Source organism: Rousettus aegyptiacus, unplaced genomic scaffold, assembly GCF_014176215.1.
Source record: "Rousettus aegyptiacus isolate mRouAeg1 unplaced genomic scaffold, mRouAeg1.p scaffold_m13_p_8, whole genome shotgun sequence".
NCBI lineage: Eukaryota > Metazoa > Chordata > Mammalia > Chiroptera > Pteropodidae > Rousettus > Rousettus aegyptiacus.
The window spans coordinates 40,920,066-40,944,305 of NW_023416311.1; the positions used below are offsets into that span (position 1 = coordinate 40,920,066).

Here is a 24,240-nt window from a genome sequence, read left to right on the forward strand (position 1 = left end):
TCAAAAACACCTACTAATTTATGGTCAGAACTTAAGAGAGAGCATTCTATTAATAATTTTATGTAAAAAAACAGATTTATGTACAGTTTTTCCAGTAAAGACTGGAGAAATTGAAGATGGGAAGATTTTTGTTGTCAAATGCATAGGAGAGGGGTTTCTTTAAACTGTTGTTACTGTTTTTTTAACTAGTTTGGTATTAAGTATCAGAAGTATGTCATAAATATATTACTATAAAGATCAGTTTTATAAATTTATTTTCATCACTTTTAAATTATGAAATCTAAGTACTCCTTGTCTTTTTCTTATATGTCAGTTTCCTAATGCAAAAATCTTTAATAGATCTAGAAAATGTACTGGCCGTAATTTCTGAACTCCAAGCATGAATTGAAATATCCAACGGAGTAGGCTTCCCCCTTTTGAATCATCACTCTGCCATTATCCATAACAAGTACAGGCTTTGTCATCCTTTTGACAGGATCTTTTTACATTTTAGTCTTCTTTACCCTTGGATCTGTGGTTGTCCCCAAATACCATCACCAATATTTAAATTTAATGTTTAAACTTTTAAGGATAAGATTATTAAATCTTTAAGGATTTGAACAGGGAAAAGTTCCATTATGTCCACAAGATACTCTATTTCTTTGAGATTTTTTTATCCTTTCCCCTGCATCTCTATACTACCACCAGGTTGGTTCTTGAGTTATTTGGAGTTGTGGGAGTTGTGAAATAATTACTGGGTGCCATTTTGTGTATTGTGAAGAATTCTAAAGATTTTCTCTAGTAAAATTAACTTTATATAATTATCTTAATTTAGTTCATTTTCCTAATATAATATTTATTTGATACCAAAAATGAAACTATGGATCCCTGCCTTAAAAAACAGAAGAATTTATGAAAAGAATACATTTCATACACATTTGTGTTAAAGAAGGATTTGATGAGTAGTCGTTACACTAAAACAATTTAGGTGCCTATTAACCACTGTATACTGTGGCGTAAGTGAAGGAGCGGAGTGGTTTAAAGTATTTAAAATTACCAGAAATAAAAATGAAAAGAGAAAGAGATTCAGTCTGTTGCAGAAAAATTATTTCCAAAACTTTCCTGTAAACTCTTGCAAAATGAGATGTACTTGATTTATTTTAAGACATTTGAGCTTTATTTATTAATTTACTTTTTTTCTTTTTTTGAAAAATCAAATATAAGTTTGGCAGGTTTACCCCCTTCTTTATATAATAGATCATTGGTGCTACTAATTGATCCTAGGATTGATGTTTATTTTAAAAATCCTTTCATATAATTGAATGTCTTCGTAGATGATAAAACTATAAAGGATACTCGTGATAATATTCAGTTCTAAAATTTAGCTGCCATCTTGATTTTTTTTTTAAACAAAATGTACTTTTAAATATATTCATTACAAGGGCTCAACTGGAGACAAAAAATAACAAAGGAAAAAAAGATGCCACAGCTTAACATAACAGCCCTATATAGAAATCACAGAAATGAGGAATCATCTGAGGAGGAACTAAAGACAACACAGGGAGACAGGCTGAGTGTGTTTCTTGCAGGTTCCTAAAGGTTGTGGGTGTTTCCAGAACTTCGCACATGCATTCAAAGGGCTGCTGACATTGGGTTCTAGCAGGTCCTGACGTCACACACAGGGCTGACTACTTGTCCTGGATGTCCAGGCAGACATGACCCTGGTGTCCATGTGGCAGTGGTGGCAGTCCATGAGGTACTTCCTCACAGGCCTGCTGTTATGATAGCCGCTAGGGAACTCCCAGAAGAGAGACGTGAGGTCTGTGCAGACTGTTCCTGCTGCTCCTTGGCTGGTCCCCACCCAGGTGGTTTGCATCAGGGAAGGCAGAAGTCCCTTGTTGCCAGAGGGTCATTGTAAGGAGCATCAGCTGGAGCCTCTTCCAGAGGCCTGGGGCATTGTCCCCACTGGGCCCCCTTCTTTATAGGCAGCAGCTGGGTGGTCTTGGTTCAGAGAGATCGTCCCCATTTTGATTCTTAATAGTAAAAGTTGTGCCAGTTCAGTATTCAGTCAATAATATTGAATTCCTACAGTACAAAGCACTATGTCAAATGATTACTATATTTATTCACTTTGAAAAATAAGCGAAAAGAAAAACACCAATCTTATCTCCCAGGTATACACAGTTAATGCTTAGGTATATTTCTGTGTGTGTTTGTGTGCATGTTTGCATGTGTGTGTATTTTCCATTTTAAATCTTAAATTCTTTCATGACAAATTCTTAAAGTAGTGGGTAGTAGCTAAATTTGGGGAAATTCTGAAAATAGAAATAGGTCAAGAATGAATTTAAATGAGTGTGACCTGTTTTTAATGTAGTAGTAAGGGAAAATTAGGAATGTTCCCCATTCAGAGTAATCTTAGACAACAACAACAACAACAAAAAAGCAAAATAAGTTCACATTCTTTGCCAGTAGGCAACAATTCCTTCCTATTTGTCTACAATAACTAATGTTAGGATAGCTTCTATTCATTTAAATGTAACTTCAAAGAAATTGTGGATCCTTTAGTTATACATAAAGAGCTTATACATTTAAAGCTCTATGATTTTTCTATAATCTTAAGAATAAGCTGGTGTTTGTAGTGCTTACTTTATCACTTTTATCTTGAACAAGTTCTTTATATGTTTGAATTATTAAAATTTTTTATTTTACAGATGAATTATACACATTAGTAAGATTTGTAGAATATTTTTATTTCTTTGAATGCTCTGAGACTTTTCAGAAATTTGTAGTAATTTCAGATTTATAGAAAAATTGCAAAGGTATTGCAGAGGAGTCCCGTATACCCTTTATCTAGCTTCTCCTAATACTACATCTTACATAGTACTTGGTTATCAAATTTAGTTTATAAAAACTAAGAAATTAACATTGCTACAGTACAATTAACCAAACTATAGACTTTATTTGGATTTCATGGTTTTCCTACTAGTCTGCTAATGTCCTTTTTCTGTTCCTGAACCTGATATAAGATACCATAATGCATTTAGTCATCATGTCTCTTTAGTCTGTTTCTCAATCTTTCCTTGTTTTCCTAGACATTTTGGAAGAGTGCCTGTCAGATATTTTGTAGAATGTCCTTCAATTTGAATCTATCTTGTAGTTTCTCATGACATATCACTGGTGGCATTAACCTTGGTCACTTGGTTAAGATGGTAGCTGCCAGTATCTTTTCTCTTTCGGAGAGTTACTATTTTTCAATTCCATATGCTATTCTTTGGAAGTCAGTTCTAAGTCCAACCATTGCTCAAGGAAGAGAGGAATTAAGCTCTACTTCCTGTGGTGGTTATTGACATACATCATTTGGAATTCTAATGTAAGGGAGATTATGTTCCTTCTCATTCAATCATTTTTCAATACAGGCCCATGGATATGTATTTATTTTTTTTGTGTTGAAATACTATGATTTTTTTAATGCCCGAATTATTCTAGTTTTGGCCATTGGGAATCATGTCTTTTGACATGAACCTCATGTTTTCACCTTAGCCCTTCCTTGCTTTCTGGCACTACAAGATACTCTGTGTTCATTTTGTATTTTCTCTACCCTAGCCCTAGAATCTGCCATTCTCCAGAGAACCCTGTTCCTTTAATTGGAAAATGGTATTTAGAATCCAAGACTTGATTGTTAGATGTGCTTGTTGACTGTATGTATGTATATGTACACACATATATGTGTGTGTGTGTGTGTGTGTGTATATATGTATATATAATTACTTCTGTATTTATTTGTATATATTTAAAATATACCTGAGTTCATATCGATATCTCCGGTCTGATCCAGGACCACAAGATTCATTCCAGCTTTCTCCCTTTGCTTATCTGTAACTTTCTCCGTCAATGAGAAACCTAATTACCATTATCTACAATTTATTTACTTATTTTTCAACCATAGTGCACATATAATGTAGTTTCTTCCATTACCCTTGTGAAAAATTTACCTACGAGAGTATAGTGCTTATGTACATTTCCTTTTTCTATTTCTTTTTATTGTTAGCCTTACAGATTCCAAACACCATTTTCCAAGGTTTCTTACGGCAGCATCTTTTGTTTCTAACAAAATGTTTTTGATGACTTTTTTGTGTGGGCATCAAAGAGAGTAACTTGTGTGATGTAAGATTCTGACTATAAACTATAGCTCACCATCAAAATAAGGAACTGTGTACAAGACAATGTGTAAAATGTTAAAATGCAAATGTATACATTTAATCTCTTGCCAGCTAAAATGATTCTCTTCTTCCTGTCTCAGGTGATTGTTGAACAAACCTAACTCTCTCGTATCTTTTCACTGCTTTTGCGGATTTCCTAGTTTTTTGTTGTTAAATTTAGAAGTCACAATTACTGAAATAGAATCAAAAGTTTTAGTTGGCGAAATTTGTCTTCCTGCCACTTTGAAGGCTTTAAAAATGAAGTAATGTTTGTGGTTCATTAGGAGTAGGTGGGAGCATGGTGAGAGAAGGGTCTTTTTCTTATCTTTTTAAGGGTATTAAAAGGAAAATTTTCTCCATGCTTAACCACTGAAATGACTTATTTTGTGCTAAAAGTAAAAATAAGAAAATTACTGGTAACCCTCAACACCTCAGTGGTGCTCTGTATTGAATGTAGTGGCTTCTCTTTAGGCCCCAACTACTTTTTTGTATAAACCATGACATGTCAAACTCAGAACTTAAACTCCTCTAACCTGACAGTGTAGTGAAATTTTATAGAGGAAAGGGTGTTTATAATCAAAGGGAAATAAATTTAGGAGGAAGTTGTCATGTAAATTCAGACATTCAATGAATTTATTGACCATCAAGCACTATGCAGTGAATCAGGATATCAAGATTAATAATAATACAATCCTGCCATTAAAGAGTGAGCAATATTTTGGGGGAGACAAAACAAAGCTGATTTTTAACTGTATTCTGTAAGGCAGAGGGTGTTCTGACTTTTAGGTTAAATAAGAATTGAGAGAAATCTTGAATGTTTATGTTACATTGAATATATATGTGTGTGTGTACGTATGTGTGTGTGTGTGTGTGTATAAAACTATAGTTATCATTGTTAGAACTGGCTGCCTATTTCATCTTTTTTTTTCTAAATGAGGTTTAGAAGGAAAATGCATAGTCCATTGAATTTTCTTCGTATTTTTGACATTGTGCTAAAATTTGTAATTTATATTTTATTTTGAAATATGTAGTTTTTCCTTACATAAAATTGTAGGAGTGTGTGTGTTTGCAGGTGACATTTTGTATTTTGAATTCATTAAATCTGGCCCATGTGGTACATTCTGAATTTGTGTTCACCATGAGTGAAAATCAGTCATAGTCTACCAGATTCAGTAATGAGATCTGTTCTCTGTACTCTGGAACTTCAAAGAATTTTTTTTTAAGACATAGAATTGGCAGAAGAATAAAGATGAGTGAGGGATCAAAAATAGATCTCATAGTTTTAACCTTTTGTTAATCTTTTAAGCCATCTACTTTTTAAAAAATCTTGAAAATGATCCAGAACATTAACTCCATAGCTACCATGATAATGGGGGAAATCCAGTTTGAAAGAATTTTTTTCTTTTTCTTTTTCTTTTTTTTGGCAACCTCTGTTTATAGTATGGTTTTAATGTTGTCACAGGTGAAAATTATTTCAGGACACTGATTAAATGAGAATGTACTTTTGCCTGACTAAGGTAAGGCACTGAACAAGGTATTAAAGAGAATGGAACTCAGGTCTGAATATTTTGATCAGCAATGGGATATGTGAGTTTTTGTTTCATTTTTAATCTAATCTGTATCTTAATTTTAATTTACATTTAAGGTCATTTTTATTCATTTGTATTTAACTTCTATCATTTTATTTTTTTTCATGCTTTTATTTAGCTTTTATTTCTCTTTTTCTACCTTCGAGGAGATTGTGTTCTGTATTTTTTTCCCCTCTTATTCGTCTAGAATTTATACAGTCCAATTTTTTTAAAAAACCTTTTTAGTGGCTACCTTTACATTTTTAACATGTGTACTGGGTTGCATTGTGTTCTCCAAAAGATAAGTCCATTCAGAACCTCTGAATGTGACCTTTGAAATACATGTCTTTGAAGATATAATTAAGGTAAGGATCTAAAGATGAAATCATCCTGGATTACAGTGGCCTCTAAATCCAATGAAGAGTGTCCTTATAAGACACAGATGTGAAGATAGAGGCAAAGATTAGGGTGAGGTAGCTACAAGTTAAGGAATGCTAAGGGTTGTTGGCAGCCACTAAGATCAAGGAGGGAGGCATGAATGGATTCTTCCTCAAGGCCTTATAGAAGGAACTAACCCTGTTGATACTTTGATCTTGGACTTTGACTTCCACAATTGTTGGAGAATAAATTACAGTTGTATTAAGCCAAGCTTGCAATAAATTGTTATGGCAGCCCTAGAAAACTAATACAACATGCATACTGGAACAGAGCTTTACTACAGGGACCTCGGAATATGTTAACTCTTATCACCTACCTCTAATCTTCTAGGTTGTTGGAAATCTAAGATGATGGTTCACCTTGGTTTTAATCTTCCTTTCAAATGAATCATTTTGTTGTTTTAGTTTGTGCTCAAAAGTACTTATTTGCCAGATTTGCTAATGGCACTGTTTATTACTTGTACTCCATTCCTTCCTTTTGGGAAAACAATTTTCTTACCTCTAAAGTACTTTAGATACTTAGGTTAACTTGTAGCAAGTAGACAACGAGCTATTTCTCCAGCAAACTGGGTTTATTTGGGAACAAAAAAGAATTGCATTTTGGGACATGCCTACAGTCTAATAATGAACTGCGCAAGTCTAGAGAAACAAAGGAGAGAAACACTCTTTACGACTTAGGAGGGGCTGTCGCAAATGAAGTCTATTGAAGGAAACTGAAAGTTTGAAATATAGTGACTTCATTGCCTGAGTTATGGCAGTCTCCCATTGACTGAGCTGTTACTGGCAAGGAGGAATCTTTTCTTCCTGTCGAGTAGTTAAGTGGTACCACTTTCTGTTGGAGATGCAAGGTGTTTTCTTTCTGTTCCAGTCTGGTGGTGTGCAATGAATGAGGCAGTCGTGAGAGTTCCCTCTTCTAGCCTTGCAACTCCATTTTAAATGAGGTTTCTGTTTATTAATTTTCATGCTGTAAAGATATATAAAGTACCTTTAATATTCTTATTTGGGGGTAGAGAGAGGAGTGTACTGTGTGCGTTAAGCTACGTTTGTCTCACTGACAGCTTTTTCCTCAGCATTTTGAAGATATTGTCAGCATTCCATTGTCTTTGGGCAGCTAATATTGCTACAAAATTCTGTCATTCTTTGTACCATTGTGGGTAATCTTTTTTTCCCCTCTCATTTACTTTTAGATTTTCACAGTCTTCAGCTTTTTGCCATTCCCTTATGGTGTGATTAGGTGGGATTTATTATTTACCAACTTCTTGTGACTCAGTATGAGTCTTCAATCTGTGGATGCATGTCTTTCTTTGGTTCTGGAAAATTATCACCCCTTATATCTTTGTCTATTGACTCTTACTATTAAACATATTGTTAGACTTTTTCGATCTCTTCTTTGTCTCCTTTCTCATATCTTCAATCTCTGTACTAGACTTTAATTGTCTTAAACCTCTCTTCCATTCACTAATTCTGTTATGTCCTATCTAATCTGTCATCTAACACATCTGAGAAATTTAAAATTTCAATGCCTATGTTTTTATTTTTGGAAGTGCTATTTTGTTCAAGTTTTTTGTTCCTTTTTCAATTTCTATCTCATTATTTTAAATGTTCCTACTTTATAATCCCCTATAGTTATACTGTCTCAGTTCCTGGGTGTTAATCCTCTTGTTTATAGTGCTGCTTTCTTCATAATGGATTCTTCCCTCTTGGAGGTTGTAATTTTATTTTTTTAGCTTCTCAGTAGGTGGTATTCCTTTGAATAGAAGACTCAGTATCCAGGGCTTTGGGCCTATGTCTACAGAGCAACCAGGGTCAGGTGTTCCAGAATCAGTTTTTATATTACAATCTCAGCTTGAACTTCCATTCCATTCACCCTCTTCTATTATGAAGAGGGTGAATTTAATTTGGATTCTGTGGATAAAGTGCAGGCTTAAAGTTCCAGTTTCTCATGGAAGCATATTGTTTTTAACCCAATCCATATTAATGGACAGACAACAAACCCTCCTCACTGCCTCAACGGGACTGGAAGGCAAAGGTTTTTCTTTTCCCCTTTACTCAGGGAATAGTCTTTCCTGGGTCTTTGACACTATATATAGAATTTAGTTTTAGCTCCCTGTCTAACTGGGCCTCAAGGAGATGTCTTCTTCAGGTGCTAAACTCTCAGTCTCTAGCCATTAGCCAATATTGGCACTAGCTGTACATTAACACTCTCGCTTTGAGTTTCCCTCTTCATTTCTGAAACTTAAGGATTCTTTCTTTCAAACTCAGTTACATATTTAAAAAATGGGGGGTGGAGGAGAAGAGCAGGTATAATTTATCCACCGTTTCCATGTGTTTGGAATGAGTGGACAGTCTGCACTAAGCACGTGCACCAGTCTTGTTTTGATCTGTGCTGAGTTACATGTACCAGGGTTATTATAGGATTTTCAGTTTTATAAATTAGAGTTGAATCAAGGTCATTCTTATATCGATATTCTCCCTAGAATTCAGTTATACTTTGTTAATACATCAGGAAAACAGAATTATAATTGTGCTGAGAATTGTATATGACTTTGGCTATGTCCCTAGAATTTAGTTCTGAATGTGAACATTGCCTTTCCTCTACCACAGTAGAAAACACAGTTGCTTAGAGCAGTCTCTATGAGGCCAAGATCTTGGGCTGAGAACCCTTTAAGCCACAGAGCAGTCTTCACTTTTTGTACTCACTGTACAGCTAGCTCAAGTAAACCTTGTTGCAATACCCAGGACAAAAGGAAGGGTAAAAGTTTGTATAGTGCATTTCCCCTAATTTACTAGAAAACTTCACTCATAGGTTATTTTGGTGTACAAAGAACAACTTTTATTTTTATTCTTACACATATTTGAAGCATTTAGTGTTTAATGGCTCTTTAAAAGACTGTCATATGAATCTAGCAATGAACTAATATCTCAAGGTAGCTGAAAGAAGAAATGTGTATGTAGTAATTAATAAGCATTTCATTTAATAAAGACACTTTGTTAAATATATACATTTATATATAAACAATTGTTTTATATATAAATTTATATGTAGTATAAATGCATATCTTTCAATTTACATATAAATTGGAAGAGAGAGTGAGAGAGAGAGAGAGAGAGAGAGTCCCCTCAGGCACTATTTAATATAACCAAATGGTAATGCACTTTGTTGGGCTGTGCCAACAACAGAAGAGATAGTATATTTGCTGGAGTGGTTATGTTTAAGTTTCGGAATGGCTTATTAAGTTATATGGGCAAGACTGTTTTTAGTCATAGAAAATGATAGCCATTCAAATGTCAGGTGTCTAAGAAAAAATTAGCTCCATCAGATGGGAACACACTTTAAATAATTGTGACCACATTTGTTTTGGTTGCTAGTCTCCTAGTTACCCACAGGACATGATAGAACCGCAGGCACAGAGAAGATGTGGTAAATTACTCTGATTATCAAACAGCTGAAAAAATAGTCTGGCTCCAGTGATGAGAAACTTATCTATTCAGAAAACAAAACAAAACTCCTTGGAACCTTTTTACTGTATTGAATTTATCCAACATTCCTTTTTTGTAACATATAGTTATAGTGTTGGAGGATTAAGTATTAATTTTGAATGTGTTCAAGTTTTGCTAGGTAACTACTGAATACTGTCTTTTCTAGAAATATAAAATTATTTGTGGTTTTATTTATTCATTTAATTAGATTCAACAAACTAGGTCAAAAGCAATGATAAAAAAGGAATTAATGAATATTAGAGCATAAAGACTAATATTTCTTAAGTGCATGAGTCTCTATTGCTGTGTGAGCTTGAGCTAGTTGCTTAACTTTTCTAAGCCTCAGTTCCACAGTTAAAGAGAATTAATAATACCTACCACACAAGGTTTTTATGATGAGTGAAGAAAGCATTTAAAATGCTAAGTAAAACACCTGGCATATAATTTCTTAGTAAATATAATAGCTATTATTATTTGGTGACAAAGTTGATACTAAAATAAGATACTGGATTTATTTGTATTTTAACCTTTAAATGAACTTTATATGAACAAAGAACTTATTTTATACTTGATCAAAAATGTGAAATTTTTATTTTTCAAAATCTGGACTAGAAAACTAAAGAGTGTAGCTGGTATTCAAAACTAGTTTATACTTTCTCGAAATGGGAACTTGGAAGGTAGTAGGAGGAAAGAGCTTAGAATTAGAAAAGCTTCATTCTTCATTTTGGATCAGGAAGAACAAGGCTATAAGACCTAATACATTAAACTTCTGTAATATCTTTAAAAATAAGCCCCCAAATAGCAAGCCCTAGAATGAGAAATCTGCCGAGGTTTTCAAAAGCTTTACTTCGAAGGGTCTCAAATGCATTCAGAGGTGGAGAACTGATTACTAATTCTGTATCTAAGGGCAAATTGGCTAAATTTTCAGTATTATGAACAGACTCCTAATGCCCAAAGGGAGTTACGTTCTGTCTTTTATTGCCTGTTGGAGAGGTGTTGCTAAGAAACAGAATTCCTGATGCATTCTGAAGAAAGCAACTTGTCATTTTAGTGATGTACTGAGAATAAAATGCAGTGAAGGCAATGTATTTCAAAATCTAAAGCTGTGACTATCCAAAGAAGGCTGTACCTTTGGCTGTTTAGACATAACTCATCTGATTATGCGAGGCTCAGAAAACAAACCTTAAAAGCCCTTATACTGATTCTCCAAAAGCATGTAGAACATGCCACATCATTCTTTTGTGAGTGAAGGATGGAAGGAAAAGAGCTATAAAGTTTGAAGGATGGAAGAAAGCTAACATGCACTGAGCACTTTCATACAAGCACTGGGCTGGGCTCTGTCACACCTAATTTTTCTGACTCTCCATGATCAACAGTGAAGTAGGTGGCATTATTTCTACTTTACAGATATGGGAATAAATTCATCTGAAACTTGACCAAAGTCACAAAGCTCTTAAGTGTCAGTGTTCCTAAGTTCAAACCTATATTTTCTGACTCCAGGCGCAGAGTTCTTGCCACTACAGCTACCATCTTTCAGTGTTCATCTTAAGAGACTAAATTAGGGTCAGAGTTAGACCGCAACTGCCAATGAAATAATATCAAGACATGGGCCGAGATTTTTAATAGGGCCTAGATTTCTGGTTTCCTTTGTCTGATAAAGAACAGGGTGCTTTCTCATCATTTTTTATCCTCTAAGGTACTACTTCCTCAAGTGACTATGCATTCTTGTCAGAGATCTTTAAGTACAGAGAGTAAGGAATTACAGTCTTTCAGTGACAATGAAATCTGGTACGGTGTAGGAGGCTATCTGAAATGATTGGCATCTCAAAGGTCCCTTCCAATTCTGTTTCTATTATAGCACCATATTTCAGACATCTATTCTCATGTTTTCAGCGCTGAAATATGTTTGTTACGATAACTGGGTTCATATATAGCTCATGGGGATAACCATTGTGTTCAGCAGTAGGAGAGTTCATTCATCCAGCAGTATTGATTGAGAGCATCTGGTGCGACAGTGTCATTGGAGCTGGAGCATCAGCAGTAATTAAGGCAAAGTTTCTATCTTCACAGAGCTTATTCTCTAATGGAAGAGAGACATATATAAAGTAATTTCAGATAGTTATATGTGCTCTGTGGGAAACAAACAAGAGCAATGTAGAGGGATGGAGAATACGTAGGAATAAGACTGTGGTGACAATTTAGAAAGTGTGATCATTGCAGGCCTCTCCCAGGATCTGCTATTTGCATTGAGACCTGAGAAATAAGGAGAAAGGTGTACAACCTTCAGAAGATAGTGTTTGAGACAGAGAATAGCTACTGTTAGGCCCTGAGGTGGGCTCTAGCTTGGTTATTCAAGGAACAACAAGGACAAAGTACAAGTGGGAGAGATTGACAGGTGCATTATGTCAGGCCTTGGTGGCTGTGTGAAAGAGTTTGGATTTTATTCTGGGTGTCGTGGGAAGCCATTAGAGGGTTTTGACCTCTAATTGACATGCTATACATTATCGAAAGATAACTGTGGTTGCTGTCTGGTGGGGGAATCAGTTGTTGTGAGTGGAAGTTGGGAAACTTTAGTCCAGAAGAAAGATGGTGGCTGGGCCTGGGGTGCTAGTCATTGACGAAGAGAGAAATGGAAGGATATGGGCTAATGCTTAAGGGTAGTTCCTAAAGGATTGCTGATGGGCTGATTGAATGACAAGTGTGAGAGGAAGAAGAGAAGTCAGGGACTCCAAATGAACGACTTGGCAACTTGTCACTTTCTTAACAGTTATAAAACAAAATGCACCCTGCTGATGATTACCCAGTCATTTCTGTCACTCTTTGAAACAGCAGCAGTGATGGCAGTATATATTTTGCACTTGTGAGTGATAATGGGATTTTAAAAATTGAAGCTTTAAAATGTTTTCTCTTAAAGTATTTTAATTTTATCTCAAAAAGTAATGAGCAAATATTCTCTTAACTATCAAAATCTTAAAAAAGAAAAAAATGTCCATTCGTGCACACACCACCACCACCACCACCACCACCAATGCCACCACCACAAATGATATTTGGTTTACTGGGCTACTGAACGTAGCTGTCAAAATTTTTAAAAAGAAAAAAAAAAAAACCAAAGCAGTAAATAAATGAACTATGTGAATGACTTTGATTTACATGGAACATAAAAATAAAATCCACAATAATCATAAAAAAAAAAAACGCTATTTAAAAAAATGTGGGCCTATTTAGAGACTCACGGGAGGAAATATTAAGGCAGTTTAACCATCCATGTTTGAAGTATATATTTCTTCCCCAGATAACAACAGTGTAAAAGTTAAAAAAAAGAAAAAAAAACCAATATTCAGCTTATGGACCTCCAAGGAGTGCAGGAATTTAGATACTCCTGAGTCATAAAACAGAAAATGAGAAGCACAAAGTAAATATGTGAGATACGTACCATGAGTAATGGATGAAAAGAATTTGTGAGATAATGGAAAAGGTAGATATTAACTTCAGTGGACCATGGGATAGTTCTTCCAGCACAAATTCAAGGCAAATCACCATGCAAAGTAGCTGGCCCTGATTGCTAAGCCAATGCATAGAGATACTTTTCTTAATGTATTAAATTAGTCACTGTCATCAAATTCATACTTGAAATTACATGACCAGGATGAAAACACCTTCCATCAGTAAACCATTTGGTGGACTAGAGAGGAAATTTATCCATTCCTCCCCCATACAAACCCCACCACCACTCCCCAGCGCTCCATTTTTGTCTTCTAGTAACAGCTTCCTGATTGTGCTTGGTAGACTCACGCCTCTCCTAATGATTACAGTCTTAGCGGGATTGTCCTGCTAACCTGGACCAAGATAGGGCAATAAGATGCACTATCTCTATGGATTTAATACAAACAAGCAAACAGAAAAAACTGCCTGGAACTTGCTAAACTCAACAGTGGCATCTTGAAGACCTCCTGTCGATTCCAACTACTGAGATTCCTAGGGCAGCCTCATTCTTGTCCCTGTTGAGACCCAGTTCTTCAGCTTTTCCTCAGTGAATATGTCAGCTACCACATGCTCTCAACGAAATCTCCTTTCATGCTAAGTTAGCTGGTATAGTTTGTGTTGCTTGCAATAGAAGAATCCTAGCTGATACACAATTAAATTTTATCTTTTTAGTAACAAATCCTGGTTTTAATAAAACCTGTGCTTGACTATTTAGGAAAAGAATGCTAGGAAAAGAGACACTTGTGCTCTTCAAGTACCTAGTAATAGCTAAGACTTCAAAGGTAATGGTGTTAAGAATTTGTATATTTAGAAATGGCTTTAGATGCTGCATCAGTTCCCATGACTTTCTCAGGTAGACCCTTGATGTGATATAGATATTCATTCAAGTTAATGCTGCCCTTATTTCTATAAATTTTCTTTATATATACTTTAAAATAACAAATACAGGTCTGTATCCAGTTTATGTGGCCTTTCTGTCTTCAAAAGCATTCACAATTCATTAAAATGCCACTTTTCACCTGTGATTTGCTGTCAAGAGATATAGTAGAAGTCCAGAGCAAACACAAGACACAGGTCAGGCCAGGGTAATTAAACTTGCAGGGTTATGTGACTTGACAGGGTCAGGGCCTAGCCTAGCATCCCACACATGGAGAACGATGAGGATGCATTTGGGACAATAGGTGAAGGAGTTGGTGTTTAGTTTGCTTCTTTTCTCCAATATTTTTTTAAGTACCTTCAACATGGTGTCATTCTGCACAATAAGTTTGTTGCTTCTGTGTTGCTACCTTGATTGAAATGAAGAACCTACAATTTAAGAAAGATATTCACAGAGATACAGAAGGATAATAAAGCCACTAAAGAGAAAGGCAACTTAATTTGCAAATGACATAAAAGACAGGATAGGTAGGAAGATCATTAACTTATATAACCAAGTTCATGTAGAAGACGTATTAGAGATGGTGGTAGGGCAACTTGTGTTTTAATTTGCCATAGGTAAGGTGCCAGTAAAGTGTGAGCAATGTTCCATATAAAACAATAAGGTGTCAAATGTCATCCTGAGACTCTATTTCTTGAAGCATTGAGTCGTGATTGGAGGAGGGTCTTTTAGAGGTAACCTAGTTAACTTACTTGCTTTTTAGCCCATTGCCTCAAACAATATTTATTACCCTAAATTGATAGAGCAATCCCTACTCCCCGGGCCTAGTGTTTCCACATAGTATCTTCCACTAGCAGGTCTTTTCTCCCAAGGAGAGTAGTATCATATTGTAGAGCTCAGTGGCTCATCCCTATCAGATTTATCCCTGGCCGTCCTGTACCTCATGACATATGAATTCTCCTTTCACTCCTGTTCCCCATGCAGTAAGCACACCTGAAGCAGGCCCAGAACTCACCTTCTGTATGGACTTTGGGAGATTTTTATCTCTTTGTCCTTGCTGTCAGGATTCAATAGGTTATGAGGAAGCAATTTCCTATAGCACTGACTGGGTAAGTTCTGGGGTAGTTGGAGGTCCAGCCTCTTCTGCAGGTAGACCCAGGAAGCAAGTGATATGGATTCTGTCTAGAGGTCTCAAGCCAACTGTAAATGCCATGACAAATTAAAGCAGTGTTATGGGATGGAAGATGGGGAGAAAAGGAGAAATACAAGGCATTAGGGAAGATACCCTCAGAGAAGGCGCATTTAAGCTGAGACACAAATGCTGTGAAGAGGAAGCCATCATGAAGAGTTGGGTACAGTGTTTTGGCAGAAGATACGGCAAGTGTAAAGGCCTTGAGGTGGGAATTAGCTTGGATGTTCCAGAAACAACAGAAAGATCAGGTAAGAGAGGGGTAGGACATAACGACAGAGAGGTGAAGGCACATGAAGTAACAAATCATGGTTTTAAGAAAAACAGTGATTGCTCAACAAAAGAATGCTAGTAGAATTGATAAGGAGTTTGGATTTTATTTTGAGCGAGATGGAAAACCATGGAAGGTATTCAGTACAGAAGTGATATGATCTGGTTCATGTTATTGTTTTATTTTGTTTGTTGTTTTTAAAACCACAGCTCTAGGGAGAAGAGATGATGGGGAGTGAGAATAAAATCAGAGTGATAGTGAAGATGATAAGTGAACAGATTTGGTATATACCTTAGATAGAACTGGTGGCTCTTACTAAACGATTGGATGTTGGGTATGAAGGAAAAAAGGAATTAAGGATGCCTTCGAGATATTGAGCCTGAGCAACTGGGTGAATGATGAAGCCATTCATTATATAAGCTGGGGGAGTGGAGGGAGAGAGATTTGTTAAAAGGATTTGGCTCATAAGATTGTGGAGGCTGGCAAGTGAAAATCTGTTATGTGAGCTACTAGGCTTGAGGCCCAGGAGAGCCAGTGGTACAGATGAAGTCCAAAGGCAGTCTACTGAAGAATTCTCTTTTGCTTGGAGGTGGGTCAGTCTTTTTGTTCTATTCAGGCCTTCAGCTGGTTGGATGAAGCCCATCCACATTATGGAAAACAATCTGCTTTACTCTACTAATTAAAACACCCTCATAGAAACACCTAGAATAGTATTCGACCAAATATCTGGGCATCTTGTAGCCTAGTCAAGTTGACACATGAATTACATGTGTATGCCAGCATTCACATTTCTTTTCTCGAAAAATGAACAGTTTCTCTTAACATAAATATTTCTAAAAACACTTTGCCTTTTGTAGCATTTGTAATGATATCATTTATAACTAAGTTTGTAGCATTTGTAATGATATCATTTATAACTAAGCTCAATTGTGAGCTTCTTGAGAAAGGGATAATATCTCGAACATCTTTTAGGCTCATATGTCTTAGATGTCATCCTATACTATATAGACTATAAATGTTTAATGAAGGGGTAAAAATAATAAATGCATCATAAATAAATACCTATATATCGACTTATCGTTCGGGAGTAAATTGCTCTTTTTAAACAGAATTACATATTCTAAACTCCATTTCAGCATCTCCTTCTAGAAATCAGCCTGTGGCAGCAAGGCAGATGGGCGATGCAGTCCACACGGGGTAGCCTCCTGTGTGTAGAGCAAGACAAGCTCTGGAGAAATAAACACGGAATAGCCAAAAATAACCAGCAAATGCACAAAAAATGGATAACATATACAGCACATACATATTTTTGAAAATTTGAAAAGAATGTCATTATAATTCTATTTAGACATAACTACCGAAATTGTGGTGTTTAGTTTGGTGTCAGATTAGTGGAACTATCACATCCAACTAGTTTTCGTATAAGAAAACTTTCCTTGTATAATTGTGTTATTTGCAGCTCTTATCTCATAGCAGTTATCTAATAATAGATAAAAAGAAGCTAATGTGATTTATTTTGTTTATTTTGTTTACCCCTCTGTCTTCAGGGGTATTTGCCTCATTGACACTGACGTTCCCTTCAGATCCGAAGGTGCGTGCAGAAGCCGATGGGCAGAGTTTAGAAGGAGCAACTCACAACACCCCCCTACTGAACTTCGGAGTTTAAAGGTGCAAAAAATGACTAAGGCAATTACTTGAATGTCGAGAGGTATTTTTGTTTGTTAGTTTTTTCCTTACCTTTTGTCTTAGTGATCAGGCAAAATGGTTTTGAGATCTGAGTTATCTGGGTAATTATCCCAGTTCTTCACTTTTGTACTTGTGTGGCTTTCCTTAACAGTCTGAAAACGTTCCTCTAGTGTCAACCCGGTAGGCAGTTTGAGAAGCTACTTTTCTTCCAAAAAAATGTAGTTTTGTCACTGATCCTTGGGCCGAAGCTCTGGAATGGTCTAAACTGGTGGGGAGGTAAAGTTAAGGAGCCTGGCATGTAACAGAGGTTCAACAAATATTTACTGAAGGAATGAGTTCCCTAATGCTTCTGGGAATACAAATAATAGATCCATAAGTGAATCCCTAAATATAGTACTCGAGAATTTTTGAATCTTCTAAGGCAGCGGTCCTTAACTTTTTGGCACCAGGGACTGGTGCTCCAATGAGAATCTAATGACCAATGACCTGAGGCGGAGCTGAGGTGGTGATGTTAGTGCTGAGGAGCAGCTGCAAATCCAGATGAAGCTTCAGGATCTGCCGGGAAGATACTATAAACTGGTTTACTCAAAACCCCTTCCAGTCCCCTTCTAGCTTGACTTGCTGTTTAAAGAGTCTGGAGAATACACATTTGTTTCTCTACCCCCTTGCACGAGGGCTCTGTCTTCATGTGGTCTCGCTTCAGCTAAGGTGGTGGATCTGTGTGAGACTAGGAGTGCTATGTGAGTGACGTAAGGCAGTGTGGCTGGGCATGGGAGTGGGATGAGAAACAGTTGTGCTGGTCTAGAAGAGGTCAGCAAACTTCAGCTCTCCAGTAACTGATTATATACATAAAGATTTTTTTGGAACACAGCCATGCTCATTCATATAGTGTCTGTGGTTGCTTTCATGCTACAGCAGCTGAATTGAGTAGTCATGGCATTGACCATATGGCCCACAAAGTCTGATATATTCACTATCTGGCCCTTTAACAAAAATTTCCCAACTCTGAATGACCTATGAGATTCTGGTCTGTGGCCTATTAGGAACCAGGCCGCACAGCAGGCTGTGAGTGGCGGGCAAGGGAGAGCGAAGCTTCATCTGGGTTTGCAGCTGCTCCCCAGGACTAGCTTCACCACCTCAGCTCTGCCTCAGATCATCAGGCATTAGATTCTCATTGGAGCACCGGTCCCTGGTGCCAAAAAGTTAAGGACCACTGCCTTAGAAGATTCAAAGATCCTCGAGTACTGTATTTAGGGATTTGCTTATAGATCCATTATTTGTATTCCTAGAAGCATTAGGGAACTCATTCCTTCAGCAAATATTTGTTGAATCTCTGTTACATGCCATGCTCTCGTCTAAGTACTGGGAACACAAGGATAAATTGGCAAGATGCATTTTCTGACCTCATGGAAATCATATTGTGGTAAGAAACAGACAATAAACAAGTATATGAATAAGTGAGCAAGATTATTTCATATGGCAATGAATGTTTCCATGAAAATGAAACAAGTTCTATGATGAGGACTAACCCTAGGGGGAGTGTGTACTTAGGATGGTTAATCAGGGGTAATTATCAGCTCTCCATTTCTCTTTATGCTAAATGGGTTTGACTGTCAAGGTACTAGTTCGAAATCATGTGTAAGTGCTTATGCCTGGGCCATTCATAATAGTGAGTATGCAGGAAAAGAAGAGCAGAAATGCATAACCCAGAGAATGTTGTTACAGGTTACCAATAATTTGAAGTCCTCAATCTGGGGAAAATAGATCAAATATCAGTGCTATAAAACTAATTCCTAGCTCTAGGCTTTAGACTTCTTTCTACATCAGAACACAAAAACAAGTTCAAAAACAAAATGTTTTACCCCACACAGAACATTGTGATATAGTTTTTTATTTGGAAGGGACTCATTCTTTTGTGTATTTTTATACACTTTATATTTTTTGTGTAAAGCCGTGGTGGAGGTGGGAACGTACTCTGATTAGGTTGGAAAACTTAAACTAAATAAAAGGAGATACTGAATTGACAAGAGTATAATGGTAACCTTGTCCTCAGGAGAACAATGCTTGTACACTGTAAGCTATTTTTTTTCTTTTATTTCTCATTTAAATAATAAATATGCTTTTCTTCACTTTATTTTAGCAAATCAGTGACACAAAATAAACTAGCATAATTAGACTCATCTCTCCCAGCCTAAATTTTTGGTCAGCAAAGTTTTTAAAGCAAAAAACAAAAGCAAAAAATATTTTCAGTTGGTTTTTCTGAACTTTAACACTAATATGATTTCTTTTCTTTTCAAAAAGGGGAACATATTTTCTTGTTTATAGTTTCCTTTGATCAAACACCTCAAATCATTACCAGTGCTAAAATAAAGACAGCCTTGGCTGTAACCCTGCCGCAGCACTGGGGACTGATACTGAAAAGTGGACTAGAAGTGGCTGATCTTCTGCTTGTTTTGAAACAGTAAGCCCCATGTTGTAAAAATGGCGGAATTCTTACGGTCCCCAGTTGAGCATAGCTAAATCCCGATCCGTGGGAGCGTGTTTGTATTGCAACGATCTTAATTTACCCATAAATAAATTATTCTCCTCTGAAGCCCATAATAAATATAGTTTTAATTGCATTCCAACTGTTAGACCCTAAAATTAGACAGCTTTGGTCCTCCTTTGCCAATGGGAGGAGGTGTTCAGGAATATTTGAGTTAAGATTTTTCTGTGGCTATAGAGGCACTTTGGGAGAGAGACGAGGCAGAGATATTTTTGATGAGTGTCTGAACAAATTTCAGTTGTAGAAGCCTTATTTCTGGGTCAAACAGGAGCCATGTTCAAATGCTTTTCATTCAGTTGAAGGATGGTGTCCCAGCCGTGTCTTTCATCGTCTCTCTTCTTTTGAATCTCCAGGGTCCATTTTCATAGTTGAAGCTGAAGAGGGTGAGTCAGAGGCTGCCCTCCTGCTTGTTCTAGCTTTCGGTCTCCCTTAATTAGCAGAAACAGTACCCACTTGAAAAGATATTCGTGCCCTGGTGACGAAGAACCTTCAAATAGTTATTTCCTCTCCAGGAAAATGTAGGACAATCTTACCAATTAACTTGAGCACAAGGGAATCAGGCCATGTGTGAAAGTAGGTTGGCCCCGATAGAAGCGAGGTTAGGAGCAAGTGGGAGACTGTGAGCGCCCCAGCTCCACCAGCGCTGCTTTCCTGCCCCACTCCCAACGGAGGAACTGGCCCTCCTGCCCCAGCTGGGCGGCTCTGGGCAAATGCTTAACCTCTTGATGCCCGTTTCCTCATTTGAAAAATAGGGAGAATTATAGTACTTACCCCACTGAGTGGTTGTAAAGATTAAATCAGGCGATATTTATAAAGTGCCCACACACAGGAGTGTCAAGAATGGAAGTTGCTACTTCGTGTTCCCCTTTCTTTTGGGAGGTGCTCTCTTTAATAAGTTATCTCCTAGCCCTGCTGGAGCAAAACACCAAATGTCTTTTCATTCCTCCATTCACATTTTTGACAGATCAGAGCAAACCTTTTAAAGCAGTTATTCAGGGAATGTTGAAGGAGTCTTGTGTTCTTTCAAACAGCTGATGTTATCTTTCTTACCTTTGTACTAATTAAAAATGTATTCACTTAGCTATATTCAGAATGTCGACAACATACCTGCAACTCTTTATTTTGCAACTATACTGTTTAGTTAATAGAACAATAATTTGAATTCCTCGTTTCGTTTCTGTTTGGGAAGCATTGAAGTTTTGATTTCTCTATCATAAAGGTCTTTATTCGCCTTTACCATGCCTTCAGGTTTTTTTCTCCTTTAGCAGATATCCTTTTCCACATTTTGAAGTATGTTTAAGAAATTACTAAGAAACGGACTGAAGCACTTGGGTGTTTCTTTCTTCTTGTTCCTCTTAGCTTCTTAGAATCTCCTTTGCCCATGTTAAAGTTTTTTCTCAAGGTTAGAAAATAATATTGCTGATTCTTGTGCTTCTACTACATAAGGAATAAATAGGAAGCAAGAGAAACAAAGGAAACAAATTCTTGAAGCAAATTTCAGGTCTCGGTTAATTATAGATGAATCGAACAATTCAGGATTTCCCAATAATTTTTTTTAAAAAAGATCTTATTTGGTCAAGGTTTTTGCTGAAGATTTCATTTGCTCCTAGGTGGGTGGGTAAAAGTCTGTGTTCTCGGAAGGGGTTTGGGTCATCTGAACAAACCCCCAGCTTGCTTTCCTATTGAAATGCACGTAAAAGTCCATTTACAGTTTTGAATAGATAATAAATACATGTGGATTTTCCTCTTTTTTTTTTTTTGTAGATCTCTGGTATAATAGAAACCAGCACATCGTTTTTTTTTTTTTTTTTAGTTTGCTTTCACAACACTTTCTTCCAGGAGGGCCCGCACCAGAGAAACTGGTGAAAAGTCCCTCCATTCCCAGCCCCCCCCACCAGTCCCTGCTGCCACTTGCATTAGTTTACTCGTGTGCCCTTCCGAGGTATTTTAAGCGTTTACAAGTATGAATGTACATATAATTACTCCATATTTTTGCACCGTTGGTACAATTCACATCGCAGTGTTCAGCAACTTGCCTTTCCTATCGAATGGTGTGTCTTGGCCTTCCTTACAAATCAGGACACTGAGGTTTCTATATTTCTAAAGATGGTTTTCTTCCCCTTCTTGTGTGTGCGCATGTGCATGTGAAGTTTTCATTGAGTAATTCTCTGATGCTCTCAACTTCTTTTTTGCTGTTTCCCTTCCTGCCTCAGGTTTCAGGCACGTGTCCACGATGGTATTGTCAGGAGGGTGCCACAGTGGAGGTGCCTGTTTCAGGTCCCATTCCAGCACAATCCTGTCCTAGAATTGGGTTTCTCCTCATTGCTATTTCGATAGAACTGTTTTGCCCATCTGAGGGATTTTTAAGCTGATAGTCTATGATAGCTTTCATAGTACTCTCCTTATTTATGTAAGTTTCAGGATAGTGGAGACCTTTGGGGTAGGGAATGGGGATACATGGAAAGAAGTAGGAAGGTTGATTGATGTGATGCCAGCAATCATTACATAAAATTAAGATCTTTTTGTTCTCTGATCTTACAAAAATTTTAGTATTGGCCAGAGATTCGTTTTATTTTGGGTAAGATTGATAATGGTCATATTTTGAGATCTAGCACAGGGTAAACATCTCTTATGAGTTGAAAGTTGTGAGTTTTAAGAGATTGCCATACAAGTTTGTTGCTTTAGTGCTATCTGACCAATCACAGTTGCTCTTTGGTAGAGTCTCTTTCCGCTTCTGTGTGTGTGGTCTTTGAAGCAAGCCCAAGAGACCAGGTGGGGCCTCTTCCTGCCTGCAATATCCTTAGTGAAGACAGGTGACTTGGGCTTTGCCATTGGATGGTCTCACTGAGACCCGGCTTCCTGAAAGAGTGGCGGGGCAGGCATAGCAGTGGAGGTTCGTGCCTGCAGCGTGGTGCCAGGCAGCTCCGATGAGTCTTGCTGTGCGGCGGGTCTTTGCTGAAAGCGGTATCTCCCATAGGCTGTGGTAAGGGAGCCACCTCTTTGACTCCTCTGGCCTCACCTCTTCCCACCCAGAGCCCATGTTCTCCCTTCTAGACCATATACTCTGACTGGACTGCTTCTGAAAGTTGTTTCCCTGCTCTCTGTAAGGCCTTCTGAGTTTATCGGTCATTGACATGAGTGGTTTTTGGGACTGTTGACCCTTGAGCACTTCTTGCCTGTACCTTACGCAGTCTGCTACCCAAGATCACTACACCCCAGGGTGTAGGGCATTAATATTCTTGTCTGACCTCCGTCTTTTCTTTCTTCTGGTGGCATCACCTCAATTTTCCTTTGGGGTAGCAGGGGGCAGGGCAGGCATGGCCAATCAGCTTATTTTGTCTCTTGAGTCACCTGATTATTTTCAAGCAGAGCACGCTTTAAAAAAGGTCGGTCCAATATGAAACAGTCCTAGGACTTCTGTGGAGTTGTTGAAGAGGAGAGAAGTTCTCTTTTATTAATCTAATTGAATGAAAGCCTGGATTCTTTGGGGGTTCAACATGAGAATGTGCTGAGAATGAAGCCAACACAGAGGAAATTAAACGAATAGAGAGAGATTGATTGATTCCTGGCATTATGTATTCAGCCAGACCCACCCTTGAAATTTTCTTCTACTCGGGACAATAAAATTCCCCTTTGCTTAAGCCTACTGGTCTTGGGATTTTTCTCTATTGGGACTAACAGAATTCCAACAGATTCATCCACCTAACAAGTGGAGTTTCTAATACTGTGTTATTAACTTGTGTTCTCAGACCACACCTGCTAGGAAAAAATAAAGTACTTTTTTATACAACAAGAACAACAACAACAACAATAACAACAACAACAAATGCTACAGTTCCCCCTTGCCTTTCTCCCTTCCTGCTGTAGAGTTTAGAAAAGTGAGCAGGGTTCTAACATATGGTCTTGAAAGCCTTGGCTTTGGACTTGTCCTCAGAACAGCGATTCCATGCACGGAAAGAACTGAGCATGGTTTTCCTGAGCTTTATAAAACAGAATTCTGAGCCCAGTGTGATGTTTGTGTTGAAAGACCATTGTTCTTGGGGTAACCTCGTGCTAGGTCTTTCCTGAAATTGCCCAGCATTCCAGATCCCTCTGCATAAACTGAGGGGATTTGATCACATGCTATGAGCTTGATGGTTGTTAGAGACACAGCAACAAAAAGGCATTATCAGAGAAAGGACAGGCTATAGAGAATTTCCAATATGGTTGTGTCATGAATTTTTGAACAAGTTTATACACTCTAGAGGTATGGGGAGTTTCAAGGCTCTCAGTAAAGCAAGAAAGCTAGCGAGATGAAAAGAGGACATTGTAAATAATGAAGCAATTTTCAACCGGAAAATGTAGCAACTACAAAAAAACAGAACTGATACTTCCTAGGCTGTTCTAATTGTGTGAGCACTTATTTGTGCTTGTGTGTGTATGTGTGTGTGTGGAACAAAGTTAAAAAATTGTATCATCAGGTCGATTTACCAAGCAGGAGGAAAATATTTGTCCACCCGTTTATTTCTAGCTGTCCCTTTTCC

General features: G+C 37.3%; 1 protein-coding gene across 2 annotated transcripts in view; it reads left to right on the top strand.

Moving 5' to 3' along the window:
* The window catches only part of CCDC112 (coiled-coil domain containing 112), a 196,383-nt gene that overhangs the window by 21,700 nt on the left and 150,443 nt on the right, over nucleotides 1-24,240 (top strand). The gene's annotated exons all lie outside the window — the stretch shown is intronic.